This window comes from Hyperolius riggenbachi, chromosome 12 (assembly GCF_040937935.1).
Source record: "Hyperolius riggenbachi isolate aHypRig1 chromosome 12, aHypRig1.pri, whole genome shotgun sequence".
Lineage (NCBI taxonomy): Eukaryota > Metazoa > Chordata > Amphibia > Anura > Hyperoliidae > Hyperolius > Hyperolius riggenbachi.
Genome location: NC_090657.1, coordinates 142,040,842 through 142,057,254, shown reverse-complemented (window position 1 = coordinate 142,057,254; position 16,413 = coordinate 142,040,842). Strand labels below are relative to the sequence as shown.

The following is a 16,413-nucleotide window of genomic DNA, read 5'->3' as shown; positions in this document are numbered from 1 at the left end:
ATGCTACAGGAGGAATCCTTACAACAGTACTTGAGAATTGGAAATTTGATACAGCTGGAAAAATCAGCAAGCCAATTACAGAAGTGCAGGCGTGTGTGTGTGTGTTTATCTTTTGGCCACCACTTTTTTATATTCTACTGTTTGGTAAGTGAGTTTTCTTCTGATGTGGTAAAATGGATAAATATTTTCATATATTGGAGTATTTTTGTAAATATTTAGGCGGTAGCTGGCACTTGGCAAAACAATGTTTGTAGAAAGGTTTGATTAAATAGTGCTGCTTTTCAATGATTCTTTTCTCACTCATTAGCTGACTGAACAGTGGGTGTGAAATTACAATGTATAATACATTTAACCTTGGCTGGCAGCCTGGTGAGCAGTCATCAGAGCCCATGAAGGAAGTCTTGTTAGTAGCTTCAAATCAGCTCCAGGGTCACAAATCGAATTCCACATTTTAAGCCCAACTACATGCAGACATTGTTCTTAGTCCTGTGCAGACATTGATCAGCTGAGATCATTTTTATTGAGGCATGGGCTACCTGAATAGCTTATGTTACTTTTAAAGCAACCTGTAGGGGACTACATGGCAGTAAAGTGGCAGCAGATGTGTATACTATACAATCTTGCCACCGCAGTAGGGCAAGCTACTGAAACCAAATTTTGCCCGGGCCCACTGGAGCACTGGTGATACCCAAAGAGCTAGGCTATTGAAAGCCTATGGCCGTGACTCCTCTTTTGCGATTTCGTCTAAATCGCATTCACGGTGCCTACCATACCCAGTCCCATCCTATGTCACCCCTTTGTCCCCTCCATATTTTACCAACGTCATTCACTGTAACATGCTGCTTAATTTTGTTATTGGGGATTACATGAGACAGGTGCCCAGGGTTCTTCAATGAAGCAGACTGTGAAGCCGCCCATTAACATTAAATCCACACCCACAGCCAATTATGTTTCTGGGCAGTGCTGTTTTATGTGGGCAGGTCTGAGCATTCTTACCACAAGAAGGATGTCTAAACTGATGTTCAAAATAATGCGCAAAAGGTGGATCAGCGCAACACCAGGCCGCCTTCGAATGGCCTCCATCAGAGATGCGCTGAGCCCCCCCAGGAACTACAAACGCACCTTGAATCCAAACAGAAGCTCTGCATATATGCCAAATGCATGGCTGTTAAGTGGGAGCAGCTGACCAAAAACGAATTAAATTAGTACATAGCAAGGAAATGAACAGCGCCAGTTAAAAACAGGCAAGTGCCTACCTGCAAAAGAGTGCAAGCCCCACTTGTGGGATATAATACACAACGAGCATACACATGACCTGTCTAGGCCCCTCCCATGGAGGATTGACTTCTTCGCAGTGGGAGGGACGAGTATTTAATAGGTTGCATGCAAGCTGTTACAGGAAACCAACATCCTCCAGTGGAATACAGGTCATGTGTATGCTCGGTGTGTATTATATCCCACAAGTGGGGCTTGCACTCTTTTGCAGGTAGGCACTTGCCTGTTTTTAAGTAGCGCTGTTCATTTCCTTGCTATGATGTTCAAAATAACTTTGAAAAAGTACACAACAATGGCCAACACATTTTCTGGGAATAAAACTCACTAGCTATGTATGTATTCATTCATATAGCTGGTGTCAGGCCTGTAGGAATACCCACCCACGAATCAGCTCCAGTGCCCCAATCTACCTCCACACTTTACCCTATGTGGCGCATCCCCGCTTTAACGGGAGGTGAGGAGACAACACCTACCCGACTTCGGTTACACCCAGGCCTTTAGTGTGCAAGGTATTGGAGCTGAATGCAGGGTGAGCGAATAAACTTCCAGGCCAAACAAGGATTCAGTTAGCAAAGTCCAGTAACAGTCCAGGGTCATCAACGGGTGATCAGATATATTGCATTACAGGAGGGCTAGGCAAGGAAAGGTCAAAAATGTATCCGAGGTCAAACCAGGCAGCAAACAGTCGTAACGACAATCCAGGCAAGAGGTCGGTTCAGGCAGCAGGCAAGGAAGGTCCAATAACAGGCAGAGGTCAAAATCCAGGTAAGACCTAACTATATAAATAGAATCAAAAGTTTGTACTCCAACCAAGGAGCATAACTAATGGTTAATTCACATATTGGCAGAATATTTAAAGTAAATAATGGGGTAAGACAGGGCTTGCCCCCTATCTCCCGGTTTGTTCAACCTCTGTTTGGAACCCCTGATTTACAGAATCCAGAGTGACTCCGGTATAAAAAGGGGTTGAGATAGGAGGTGAGAATATAAAAATATTGGCATACGCCGATGACCTACTCCTAATGTTAAGAGACCCACACTCCTCTCTTGAAAAATGCTAGAATATACTAAATAGCTATAGTTTTAGCTCCAACTTTAAAATGAATGAAGGGAAAAGTATGGTTCTATATTTGGGATGCAAACTGAAGACAAAAGAAAAGATTAAAGAAATAAATAATTTCAAATGGAAACAATCTTTCAACTATCTGGGCATAACCCTAAGCAATAAGACTAACAACCTCTATGATCTAAATTTTAAAAGCATGATTCAGGAAAGTAAGAATAAATTGAAAGGATGGGACCGTCCGTTTCTGAGTCTTTTAGGAAGTATATCTGTACTCAAAATGTTTATGTTACCCAGGATCATATTCGGTTACTTTATTATTATTTTTCTCTATATTTCCTTTACTTTTACTTTATACTTCTCTGTATACCACATATATTATATCCTTCCTTTTTTTTCAAACCAGGAGCCTTGGGAGCAATAAACAATGAGGCTGGCGAGTAGAACATCTCTTGACCTGAAAGGGTATGCAGAGTTTGAAAAAAAAAAAAATCCAGGTAATCCAATACAACAAGACAGCGCAGAACAGAGTAACCAGCAACCAGCGAGCTAGAACTATCATGGGCAATATGCAAGTGTTACAGCAAGGTTTAAATACTGACAGCATCCAATCAGTGGCCGGCCACATGCACACAACAGCCAATCACATGCAGGCATTATGCTTAACCTGCTGAGCGGTCTGGACGAGCTCAGCTCGTCCAACACCGCCAGAGGCTGCCGCTCAGGCCCTGCTGGGCCGATTTTAATGAAATAAAAAGCAGCACACGCAGCCGGCACTTTGCCAGCCGCGTGTGCTGCCTGATCGCCGCTGCAGCGCGGCGATCCGCCGCGTGCAGCGGCGAAAGAGGGTCCCCCCAGCCGCCCGAGCCCAGCGTAGCCGGAACAAACAGTTCCGGCCAGCGCTAAGGGCTGGATCGGAGGCGGCTGACGTCAGGACGTCGGCTGACGTCCATGACGTCACTCCGCTCGTCGCCATGGCGACGAGGGAAGCGAAACACGGAGGGCCGCTCATTGCGGCCTTCCGTGTTATCTCTTGCCGCCGGAGGCGATCGGAAGATCGCCTCCGGAGCGCCCTCTAGTGGGCTTTCATGCAGCCAACTTTCAGTTGGCTGCATGAAATAGTTTTTTTTTTATTTAAAAAAAACCCTCCCGCAGCCACCCTGGCGATTTAATCAGAACGCCAGGGTGGTTAAGTATCAGCTGAGAGAGAGATCAGCTGACACGGGTGGCAACACATGTCAGCTGAGTAACCAATACTAACCAGCAAAATATCCTCACTGTGTATAAGCTATAGCATAGTGATCAAGAGCTTTGCCTCTGATGTGAGAGACCAAGGTTCAATCCCAACCAAGGTCAGCAACCATAAATTATTATTTATTACATAAACCCCTGCCTAAATGTCAGCTGACTCTACCTCTGTCACCGGCTCAGACCATACTGCTGCCGAGAGGAGCGATCCCTTACAGCCGGTTATTTTTTTATCCAATCATCTATTGGTGACCTCCTTACTGGTATTATGTCAGCATATTGTCCTTATGAATTACATAGGGGATCATATGTATGCTATATTATGCTGTATTATTTTTTGCATGTTCATGTATTTGTATGCCAAACGTATTTTAAATGAGCACCATATATTACCAACTTGCTAATAATATTGTTATAGTTTAAGGTAAGACGTATTGAGCTCTAATGAAATGCGTTGTAAGTTGTTGAGTGATAAAGTTAATTTTTTTGAATTTCTGTTTAGACATTTATCTTTAGGTAAACAATCCCTTACCTTTTAAACTGTTTTTAATTATTTTATACATTTTTGGATGCCTCCTACCTCCTTGTTTGCTTGCTTAGAGGGCAGAGATGTTCAGTATTATATTATTTAGTGAAAGCTACCTACTTTCCAGGGATCAGCTACACGCCTAAGTGGAGACAGGCGTTCCCCACAAGCACTGATGGCGGTTGCATTCCAGTGACCCGGGTTTGTGAGTACCTTGTTTATGGATTCAACTCTTCCAGTTTAACTCAACATTTTACACTATATCGGCCACCCAGTTTCTGTGTGTGTGTACTTCTCTTGAAGGTTGTACCTGATTGCTCATTGTGTACATTACCAAATTTTTCATTTTTGGGGAGCGGGGGGTTTGGGGGGGGGGTAGTTGTGCAGCTCTGTTTCAGATGTACTGTAAATATTTCAGCTCTACAGTTAGCTGCAAGGAATACTTGATTAATGCACTGGTCATGGTCATCAACCATCATACACCTTTGTGATCAGCTGCAATGACACATGTCCTGATGTGCCAGCTACTGTATCTCAGATAAGAGGCTGAAGGAGACGAAGGTGAAGGGGATATTTCAGGATGCTGAGATCTATCATCCAAGTGTTTGTCAGCCTGTGAAAGGACTGTGAATAGCACCATTTCCATTGTCCCCTCTGGTACCAGAGTGATTAGGCCCATCAGCGCATGTGGTGATTGCACACCCGCAGCTAGCCATAGGAGGCTTCAAGTGATAGGGTAGCCATCACATAACTTGACTATGTACTTATCCCAGGGGCTGGTTTGCAAATGTGCTTAGACCTTAATTATACACAGTAATTCAGTGTTGAACATAATGTAACACAAATGCAATCTGAGAGGTCACACAGAGTTTATTATACATTAATTATCTACAATTAATTCTCTGTGATGGAAGTCACCTACTGCTTTGTGCAGCTAGAGCGGATTTCTGTGTGCTGGAAAACATCTATTTAATATTCACTTTAATACCCTGTTCATAGACATGTTTTCCAGTAGTCCTCGGCAAGGCTAAATTCTTCCACTACCTTCGTCAGCTCCTATAGCATTGCCTGATGTGCAAGACCAGCAAGAGGGGAACGGAAAGCCCACAGCAATCACCCAGGCTGCAGCTAAACTTGTAATTAGTAGGTAAAATCTATATCTGGCCAGTGACAAAATGTGATAAATTTTATTTAATGTGAGTGTAATGTTAGTCTAAAACCATTTGTGATACTGTCCCACACCTTGGACCTAACTTACTAACGATCTCATAGCCTAGATGTGATTGAACAGCTTAATGCACAGCTGACCAGAGGCAAAGCTACCTAAGATAAGCACAGAGGTATTTTTATATTGGAGCCACATACCTCTGTGCATTGTCCATAGTCACTCCTCGCTCCCCCCAGTCTCCGTAATCACGCATTGAAAGATTTGACTTTTGGCTAAAGTCCAATTTTCAGACAGGAAGAGGCACGCTTGCAGAAATGTTTTTACCTATCACCCTCAATTATCTCGGGACGGGGGGATGGTGATAGGTGGAAACATCACAGGACACCTGCCGCTTCCTGTTTGAAAATTTTAGTTTTGCACAATGTCACATTTTTTTCAAGGAGTGATTACAGGGATCAGGGGGGGGGGGGGGGGGGGGAAGGAGGAGAGGAAGAGACAAAGCACAGAGGTATGGTATGTGGATCCAACATAAGCCTCTGTGCTTGCCTTAGGTAGCTTTACACTGGGTCAGATATATTTTAAAAAAATCCTACAAACTAGTGTTGAGTTATTTAAGATTTTCTGTTGCTTGATGGAAAGATCATCTCAATCGAGTCAGAAATCAATAATTAGCAAGAGTGTACAAAATCCATTACTCCCCCGAGATGGATTAAGATATATTAGGGTCCCAGGGCTGATCGTAGACTAGATTTGACACCCCATTGAGGTCCTTTTGGTAACCTGAAGTGGAGAGAGGTTAGAGAAGGTGGAAGGCGGGCTCCTTGACACCCACTAGGCCCCAGGCACCTGCCCAGGTTGCCTGGTGAATGATCCTGCTCGGTTTCCTTTTTCTGTATTATATATATATATATATATATATATATATATATATATATATATATATATATATATACGTAAGCTGCATTTTTTTTGCCCTGAACTATAGTGGTCACTGCTGAGGTGTGATTATAAAGACCTGTGGAATCTATTAATGCTGCCATTATTTCTCAGCATACACTGTTGTTCCGTAAGTAGCCACCAGTGTTGGGTTCTTGTCCTCTGGCCTCTGTGTTCTCTCAGGGCTTTGAATTTCATCCCATATCATATGTTCAGCTTGTATTGCAGGAGGAGGTAGCTAAACACTGTGAATTCAGTGCTGTGTGGAAAATGGGCAAAAATGCATTCAACAGGCTCAGCTTACTCATGTGGGATTCTCCTGTGGGGACCTCTCCCAGTACCAAGATTTCCCAGCACCAAGATTTCCCAGCAGTCATTTCCATCTCTGCCGCCCACCACAGGGCCATAATGACGGTGTCAACCTCTCTCGGCTGCATGTCCCAGTTACTTGTTTACTCTGCATTATGAAGAATCCATAGGGAGGACATGACACCGCATTCTCATTTCATAATTCCAGCACCACTGGGGATTGCGTTGGGGATTTTTCGTCATTGGCGCCCCACAGAGGCTTAAGAAACTGGCGTGAGACTCAGCTGCACAAATCCACAATATAAGTTTTTGGGTACGGCTGTCCTTTAAAAATAATCACATTGCCACCGTGGAGTGGTAATTTCCTAGTTTAGCAGAATGAGCATAGCACTAACTCTGCAGCACTTATTACACAGCCAAAATAATAGCTAAAGCTCTTTCCTCCAGCAAACAGTTAACAACTAAATCCTTCCAAAGGCCTATTTAAATCTGCGCAGAATGCATTCGGATCCAAGTCATTTCCGCACATTATCATACACTTTCTGCTTCATTTATTTTGCTCTGTCCCTGGAAAAATTGTGTGTCTTATTTTCAGTGTGATTACATTTTCATCATGACATATTTGCAGCTACAGACAATGGGGCCGCGGCATTCGAAGCTGACTCATGGAAGCGGGAGCTATCGAGTACACAAAGAGAAAAAAAATTCTGTCCGGCTTGGAGCGTGCATGGAATCCTAAACTTGTATGGGAGAGAGGAGGAAGGTGAGGCAGTGGGGGCTGAATGAGAATAGAAGAGAAAAGGCAGTTAAAGGGATGAATAAGTGGAGATAAAAATGAATGGGGAGAAATATGGTGGGTAAACAGAGAAAATGATATAAGGAATTTACAAACGTCGTACTCACAACGACAGTCTAAGGAAGCATGCATGGGCAGAATGGTGACAGAGGATAGCACTCTTGCCTTGCAGCGCTGGGTCTCTGGTTGATATCCCAACCAGGGCACGATCTGCACGGAGTGTGTATGTCCTCCCCTTGTCTGGGTGGGTTTCCTCTGGGCACTCCGGTTTCCTCCCACATCCCAAACACATACAGATAAGTTAATTGCATTCACTCCAATTTGGCCCTAGACTGCGATACCTACACTACATGATTCATACATAGACATAGGACTATGGTAGGGGTTAGATTGTGAGCCCCTCTGAGGGACAGTTAAGTGACAAGACAATGTACTCTGTACAGCGCTGCGGAAGGCACTATATACAGTAAATACTAAATATAATAATGGCTGCTATGGGGCTCAGTATCATTAGGCTTACATTATGATTTATGCACACAACAATAGCATTTGGTGATTACGTTTAAAGTGATTCTGTGAGGAATTTTTTATTAATTTATATAGTGTTAACATTTTCTTCAGGGAATTACAGAGTACATGCAACAGGAGCTCACAATCTAATCCTTAAAATAGTTATCACCTATGTCTCCAGCATAGCCTAAAGGTGGCCATTAACGATACAATGGAATGGAATTTTCAATCAATCTCTGTTATAACCGATCGAAAATGGTCTGTTGTGCCCACTAACGGCTAAAAAGCTCACTAACCAATCCGATCAGAATGACGTGATGACTACAAACACAGTGGCCATAGGCAATTCAGCCACAATATCCAATTATCCCTTTTTTTTTCTTTCAATAAAAATGACCAAATTGGATGTCATTTTTTTTTCATTATACAGTTTGGGAAATTTAATTGATTTGTCTCAATATTCTGATCTATTAGCCCTGGTTCAAAACTCTGATAGTTTGAAAGAATTGAAGAGGGTCTATGGCTAAAAGTATTAGAGACGCAGGATCAAAAGGACTGCTAGGCAACTGGTATTGTTTAAAAGTAAATAAATATGGCAGCCTCCATATCCCTCTCACCTCGGATTTCCTTTAACCACTTGAGGACCACAGTGGTAAACCCCCCTAAAGATTAGGCTGTTTTTTTCATAATTGGCCACTGCAGCTTTAAGGCCAAGCTGCAGGGCCGCACAACACAGCACACGAGTGATTCCCCCCCCCCCTCCTTTTCTCCCCACCAACAGAGCTCTCTTTTGGTGAGGTGTGATCTCCCCCTGTTGTGGTTTTTTTTTTTAATACATATTTATGTTCTTATTTTTTTTTTTTAATGATTTAGAATGCAGAGTAGTGTGTAAACTGCAAATATTAGAGAATGATGCAATGTTATAAAAAACACTATATAACTGGAAAAAATTAGAATATTTTGTGTCTAATATACTAGTAATTATCCGTACTACACAACCAATTCATTATACCATTTTTTTTTTCACTTCAGTGTCTCTTTAAGGCCAATCTTGGAAGTAACAATTGACTTACTTGACTTACTTGAAACTGGAGTGCCCAGAGAAAACGTACACAAACATAAAGATAATGTACAATTTCCGTGCAGATAGTGCCCTAACTTAGATTTGAACCTAGGACTCTAGCAATGTTAGAGTGCTAACTACATATCCTGACAACCAACTGATGTTAAGAGTGCAAAGTATGCAGTATTACCAGCAACAATGGCTATTATTTTTGATAGGGCTCTGCTCATATCCATCAAGTCACTTAACTTGGCAGAACATCCTACTTCAGTAGACTGGTTACACCCCCTCACATCAGTGCCCCACCTCATGCAATCCATGGGTTGCCCCACTGTGCTAGATGCCACACCTCCAGCCAGCCGTGGGATGTCCTCCTGCCCTAGAAAGTTACAACTTGATGTATTTTCTCCTCTATTTGGCTATCTGTAACAATAACTGACGATGGATATGCTACAACGCATGCCTGTCTACTGATCAGCAATGCAAGTATAATACATAATGGATTTGTCCCAACCATATCTTCAACAAGAATTAAGTACCCAAAGTTTTCCTATTTTTTTACATGGGTTCCCCCTTAAAGTGGTATCGTCACCATAAAAATCAAATTTCAACAGCAACTGGTCTGAGTGTATTAAGTGATAAATATGCTAATCCTGCATTCAAAACGTTCAAAACTTTTTCTGCTGTTATGATTTGGAGTTATCACATACTTAAAGGGAACCAGAGAGGATGAAATATACATACCTGGGGCTTCCTCCAGCCCCATACGCACGGATCGATCCCACGCCGCCGTCCTTCGCTGCCAGGGTCCGCCGCCACCGGGTCCCGTCATTGCCGCGAGTCGGCCAGTCGGCCAGCGGACGCGGCCAATTCTCCGCATCACAAGGTGCTCTCTCCATACAGATACGCACGTGGCTGCCTACTGCGCAGCCGCATGCGTACGGGTATAGAGGGAGCCCCTGTGATGCGGACAATTGGCCGCGTCCGTCGGAAGTGACGGGCCCGGTACCGGCGGATCCAGGAAGCGGAGGACGGCGGCGTGGGAGCGGTTCAGGCTTATGGGGCTGGAAGAAGCCCCAGGCGTGTATAAAATCTTTTCCTTTTTTCACCCCCCATTCCTCTCTGGTTCCCTTTAAGAAACACTGGCCCTTTAGTAGTCGTGCCAAAGAATTGCATGCTGGGGGTTATTTTTATCTATAATCTATTCCTCCTCTTCCCTTTATTTCCCTGTCAGCTTCTTATCTGAAACCTAATCTCCTACTCACTTGTGTTTACAAGCAAGGCTGAGGCGACTCAGCGATTGGAGGAGACAAGAAAAAAAGTAAAGGGCAGAAATGACATCACGAGTTAGCCTTAATTGTGGGCAAAAGACATGGCCCCCACCAGGAACAGAATTCTCGTGATTTACTATATAACATTCACTGAAATCAAAACGTGGACAGTATAATACATGTGTTATGTAAGTAGATCAAGTATTTATCTACTTATATATGTGTTTTTTTTCCTGGCATAGTATGGCTAATCCTACTGCTTTAAAAGACACTTGAGCTGAGAGGGGTATGGAGGCTGACATATTTATTTCCTTTGAAATAATGCAGATTGCCTAGCTGTACTTATGAGACTGAGGAGATATGCAATTCACTTTTTCACCTGAATTATCTCCTAGGAGATAATTTTCTTCTTGCTTGCTGGTGGTTTAAAAGGCATTTTATGACTAGTTGTGAAAATATCCCCAGGAGAAAACGCAGGAGAAAAAGTGAATTGCATATGGGCCCTTGTCTCTAAAACTCTTACCCATAGACCATGAACAAGCTTGCAAATGATAAGTTTCTGACCAAAGTCTGATTGGATTAACTCCCATGCTTGTTTCAGGTGGGTAATTCAGACACTTCTGTAGCCAAAGAAATCAGTAGGACTTCCAGGAAACTGATATTGATAAGGAAATAAATATGGCAGCCACCATATCCCTATCAGTTTAGGTGTTCTTTAACCGATTGCTTTCCATCATTGTGAGTGCCAGCATTCCTACCACCCAAAAAAGGGTCTTTACTAAGGGATGGCAAACTGTACATATGACAAACTAGAGGCTGGCATTTATGTGACAAATCCCCTTCTCAAGCCACAAAGGGACAATGAAGGACCAATCCTTAATGGTACAGGCATCATACCACATGTGGATAGTTATTGCAACCTGCTTAATATAAATAGGAGCAGAGAGATAAATGATGGAGGGAAACACAATATGCAAAAAGGAATAAAGGATTATGAAAGCTGGAGGAATGTATTCCACCTGAAAGAGAGGCCAGAGTGTCTGTGCAGCTCGAGGAGATTGGAGCTGCCTCTGCCCACATTTCAATAACTGGCCACTTCATGCATTATACAGCAGGCAGCCTGGCACTGCCCTTAATGTGTGTTCATTCACAGGCTGTGTGCTACCTGTCTCTGGATCCTTTATCTATGCTCAGCAGCCCCGACTCTACAAGCAGGCTGGAATTACACAGTGGCAGGTGTCCCGTCGCTGGCCCAAACAGAAAGCCTCCAAGACTGACACTTAATGCAAGACTTATCTTTTTACGGCTTCCATTTCTAGCATTGGCAAGGGAGGGTAGTGGGAACACAAAGGCTGCACAAGTCCAAGTTATTAAAACAAGCCTGCTCTCCTTGTGTAAGATGGATGAAGAGGAATGTCAGAATGTAAAAGCAATGTGTGGCCTCGGTTAACTTTGTAGTTCTTATCGACTTTAACTTTTAAAATAAGTGGAACTATTGCTTTCTGTGAATTTACTCAAACTCTGGACAAGTACTGTTCCATCATCTGAGAACCAAGGACTTTGCCTGATGGCATCTTGTGCCACATGTGAACACCTGGGGTGATTTAAAATGTAAAAAAAAAAAAAAGACAATCTTATGGTGGACTTTCAACATGCCTGCGGTTTCACCAGTAACAGAATGAAGTGGACAGTTTTTAATATGGCCAAGCTGATGCCAAATTTCTAATGGCTATCTTTCTGCAATTGATCTTGTACTTGTTCAAGCACTTTGCACCATAGAATAGAACACAAGATTTCTTCAGAATCCTCATCTAATATCTGTCATGCCACCACCACTCACTTTGTGCTGCATTATGAAAGATTTGGTTTAAAGTCCTGTCTGGTAACTTCATCTCAAGTAAAAATGGATGGCTATGTAGGAGTACTTCATAATTCTATATTAATGCTTTCTAATCAATCATTTCCGTATGAATTTAAATAATGAAAAATACTTATTCAGACCCCTTTAAATTGGATTTATCATAATTGTAATCTCAAAGTGTCAGGGTAAGGCATTGATTAGTTAGGGTTAGTCATTTTCAGTGTCTGATCAATTAGGGTTAGGCATCAGTTGGGGGTCTGTTAAGGTTAGGCATTTTGCAGTGAGAGAATCGGTTAAGGTTAGGCATTGGTTGTGGGAGTCGGTTAGGCATTTTGCAGCAGAGGGATGGGTTAGGGTTAGGCATCAAATGGAGGTTCAGTTAAGGTTAAGCATCAGTTGAGAAAGGGCTCATGTGAGAACAGGGTTAAGTTAGGTATTAGTAAAATATCATACATTTTTACCAATATTTTACTATTGGAATTAAATAGTGGAATATTGGTTATTGTACTCATATTCCACTAGTGGCTTTCTCTGGGCCCAAAATACATTCTGAATGTATGCATATATACAGTACAACTGTTTAGCATGGGGCTTTGGGGTCCTTTTAAGCCTACTGCAAAAATACAGGTGATTCCGGTTCAACATAACTCAACTGGATACCCTGTAGTCAAGAAAGTGGTTAACTTCTACATGAGTGGGTTTGTGCTGCACAGATCATTGACCTGCTATAACCTCTGCCCATCAGCTGTTTGGAACAAAGACCACTTTCTGGTACCAGAAGCTTTGGGGATGGATTATTTGGAGACTATTATAAGTCAGGTGCCCCCCCCACATAGCAAGGCTGATGCCATGCAAGTTTACTGTTCACACTGCAGGATCGCTGCTGCGGCTCCTGGCAGGATGTAGTAACCATGGCGATGTAGTAACCATGGTGACGGGTTCTGTATGTCATTAATGCCGAGACAGTGACTCATACCACACGTTTGGTGGACTAAATAATGTAATTAGTACCTAAATAAACCTATTTTATATTTTGTGTGTACATTGTTAACTTTTTATAATCAATTTTTTTTCTGTATCTTTTTCTTTTGTATGCATAGATTTTTGAACACTTCTTCAAAAGTATATGAGATTCTCTAGTGAACACACACAGGTTCACTACTTATGACATTTTGGTGTATGCCAGTTTTTTCTTTGTCTTGCTTTGAAATCTTCCTTTTAAGTATTCTGCAGGTCTAGGCCCAAACTTTGTGCATACACCAGACTCTGTGCCTGAAGGGAACGTCAACAATTATTAGGATCATTGGAAAGCTGATCTCAGCCTGTATAAGCTATAAGGTATAGCAGAAGAGTATTAGGCAGCACCCAACCATCCAAAAACGACGTACTATGGTCATTGTCCCTCTGTCCCAGAAACAGCAGTAAGGATTCGAAGAGAAGAGACCCAGCACCATCTTCAATAATTTAAACTCTTTTATTAAAGAATTAGGATATAGCAAATAGGGCAAGTAGCGACGACGTTTCGAGAGGAGCCCTTCTCTTTATCAAGTCAACATGCCCTCTGAATACAAACAATCAAAGCAGCCTTATATAGTGGTAACTCCACAAAGGAGCCAATCAGAAATGACCAGGACGCACTGCTGCCGACCAATCCCTTTAAAATATGTCTGAAAATCACTCCTCTTGCAGAGAGAACCTGATGGGGTACTGCACCTACTTAGATGCTTCAATCCCCATCAAGTAGTAGCAAAAATGCCGACCAATGGCGATAGAGGAACAGCCCAATGTCAAAAACATCAAAAATGTTAGATGCATGACGTACGTGTATGCTTGTTTCATAAATGCTTCTATTTCCTACTTATTTTCTTAAAGGACAAACAAGGTGACGTGACTTGAGATAGACGTGAGTGTACAGTGCCAAGCACACAAATAACTGTGCTGTGTTCCTTTTGTTCTCTCTCTGCCTGAAAATCAGCTATGCAAGTGGCTGGGTCAAACTATAGCATAAACCCTCACTGATAACTAATTACAGCCATAAAACACTTTCCTGGCAGAAAATGGCTTATGAGAGCAGGAAATGTGAGTGGCTGGGCAATGTACTGGTTAAGGGCAACGCCTTTGACATGGGAGACCAGGGTTCGAATCCTGGCTAGGGTCAGTACCTATTTAGTAAGTAGTCCTTGGGCAAGGCTTCCTAACACTGCAGGGTGGCCCCTTGAGTGCGTCCATGTGGATGCAGCTCTTGAGTGCTTTGAGTCCAACAGGAGAAAAGCGCTATACAAATGTTAGGATTATTATTAAATATATAGAAATGGTCAATAGTTCATAAATGTTAGCTCTGGCATACTTCAGTAAATGTGTCATTGAGCAGAGATTATGAAAACAGTAAAAACATAGGTTTAAATATAAAATAAAACTGTGGGATATCTAAAAAAGCCATTTTTAGGAGAAGGAGGATAGATACAATAGTGTATCTCATCAGTTTATTTTCACCTCGCGTTCCTTTAAATCTAATCTTTTTTATAAGATAACTCATGAGATAAGATACTTGCATTAAAGCACTGGAGGTTTAGAATGGTGCTACGGCAAGGAATTTACTATGGTGTGGAGGAGGTGTTATGGCGCTGCTGGATAGGGATTTATAATGGTGCTGTGGTACGGTTTAATGATGCTTGCAGTTAGAGGGGATATAAAGGTGTTGCTGGGTGTTTTATTATGGTGCCACTCTGGGCAGTCACAAAGCTGCTGGCTGAAGCGCAGTTGCAGTGCTGTAAATGCAATAATAGGAGTGGGGCTGGGATCATTGCGGATTTGCTCAGATGGGGCTTAGATGAGGCTAACGGTGGCCGTGCGATGAAAGTAGATTAATCCTGTAATTCTATATTTAATTTATACTTGCATGAATATCTAGTATCAAACATAACTAATGATGGTATTTGAGGTTTAGCTTCAATGGCGCCCAGGAAGAAGCGGATGGTGGCCCTGAGGTTTCTCACTTAGTTAAAAAGTAGATCATTCCTTTAATTCTGTTTTGATTCTGTACAGAGTTTGTTTTTTGCATGCATTCCTAATATCAAATTAAACTTTAATTATGGTATTTTCCGGTTAAACACAAGTTCCCAAATAATGAGACTCACATTTGAAGTCGCTAAGGAGAAGTGGTTGCACCTTGTAGTGTGATGCTGGGGACTTTTTAATAAACATCATTACATAGCAGCCGTGCAGGAGAAACTACACATCATCTAATTAAATGATAAGGTAATTAAGCCTAGCATATTTATGGCGGTTTTGGAGTACTGCAGCAGGCCTGAAAAAGCACAAGCAAAATTCAAATTTTTAGCTGTCGTGATTTGCATACTTATTTATCTCTGAAAGCGAGGGGAGAAAAAAATCTGAGCAAGAAAATGGGAAGCAATTCCAAATAAATTAAACTGCCTTCCAGAAAGAAGCTCTATTCATTTTTTTTCCTTCCTATTATGGAGATAGCAGCTACTTTGCCAAAAAACAAAACAAATGCAGACTTTTCTACAGCTACCGCAGGGGGGCCCAGGGCTGTTGGGGGCTTCTCATTATTAACCTTACCTTCCTCCTATACAGGGCACCATCCTCCAGATCAGGTGTTTTTGTGGCCAGACTTGTTATGGGTGTAAAGATATTGATGGTTGTTTTACGACCCTTGTAAGATGGGCCACCCGGCCATAAAGGTCATCAGGGGAAGGGAAGGGGTGTGAACATTGAGGGGGAGCCCTATCAAAGTTTTGCTGGGGGCCCCATGCATTGAAGTTATGCTGTTGCCACTGATGTTAGAATTAGGCTCAGTTCCCACTACGCCGGATGTACAATGGTGAGTTCACAGCGTATCCTGAGCAGATACGCTGCATCCCATAATGTGTCCATTGTCATGTTCCCACTACTCACCGTTGTGCATCCGCTTCGCTGTCATCACCACCATTCTTGGTACCCTCTGCCATTCTGGCCCTCTGTTGCTGCTGGCCTCATCGATTGCCTCCACTGCATGGGACAGATGCCTGTATATAGATCGGAATAGCGGCAGAAGCATCAGGCTCACATTGTTTTTGAAAAGACCAATAGGAATCCTCCCTCTCCAGGGAGAATTCTCATTGGTTCACTGATGAGAAGTGGATCAATGAGAATTCTCACTGTGCTAAGCAGGATTTACATTGGTCTTTCCCAATCAAATCGGAGTCTGATGCTTGCGCCGGGTCTCCAATCCATATACTGATGAGTTTCTCATGTAGTGGAGCTGAGCAACAGTGGCAGCAGCAGGGGAGGACCTGAGATGACAGAAGACAGGTGAGTAAGCGAGAATAGGCACTGTCCTCTCTCATAGGTTTGCACTGATTCTGTCGGCATCCGCTTTGTTGCC

At 42.6% G+C, this 16,413-nt stretch overlaps 1 protein-coding gene and 1 long non-coding RNA gene across 21 annotated transcripts in view; one reads left to right on the top strand and one right to left on the bottom strand.

Annotated features, from left to right (window-relative positions):
- PTPRT (protein tyrosine phosphatase receptor type T) overlaps positions 1–16,413 on the bottom strand; it is an 852,204-nt gene that overhangs the window by 242,123 nt on the left and 593,668 nt on the right. The window lies entirely within an intron of this gene.
- Positions 1–16,413, top strand: part of LOC137541533 (uncharacterized) — a 62,856-nt gene that overhangs the window by 22,246 nt on the left and 24,197 nt on the right. For 5 of the 9 annotated variants that reach the window (XR_011025199.1, XR_011025198.1, XR_011025191.1 and 2 more), the window contains 4 exons: positions 2,745–2,835; positions 4,240–4,317; positions 5,166–5,255; positions 7,154–7,288. This is a non-coding gene — a long non-coding RNA (uncharacterized lncRNA). Of the gene's footprint in view, positions 1–2,744; positions 2,836–4,239; positions 4,318–5,111; positions 5,260–7,153; positions 7,289–16,413 lie in introns of all 9 variants that reach the window. The other 4 variants (XR_011025192.1, XR_011025193.1, XR_011025194.1 and 1 more) reach the window with 4 other exon arrangements.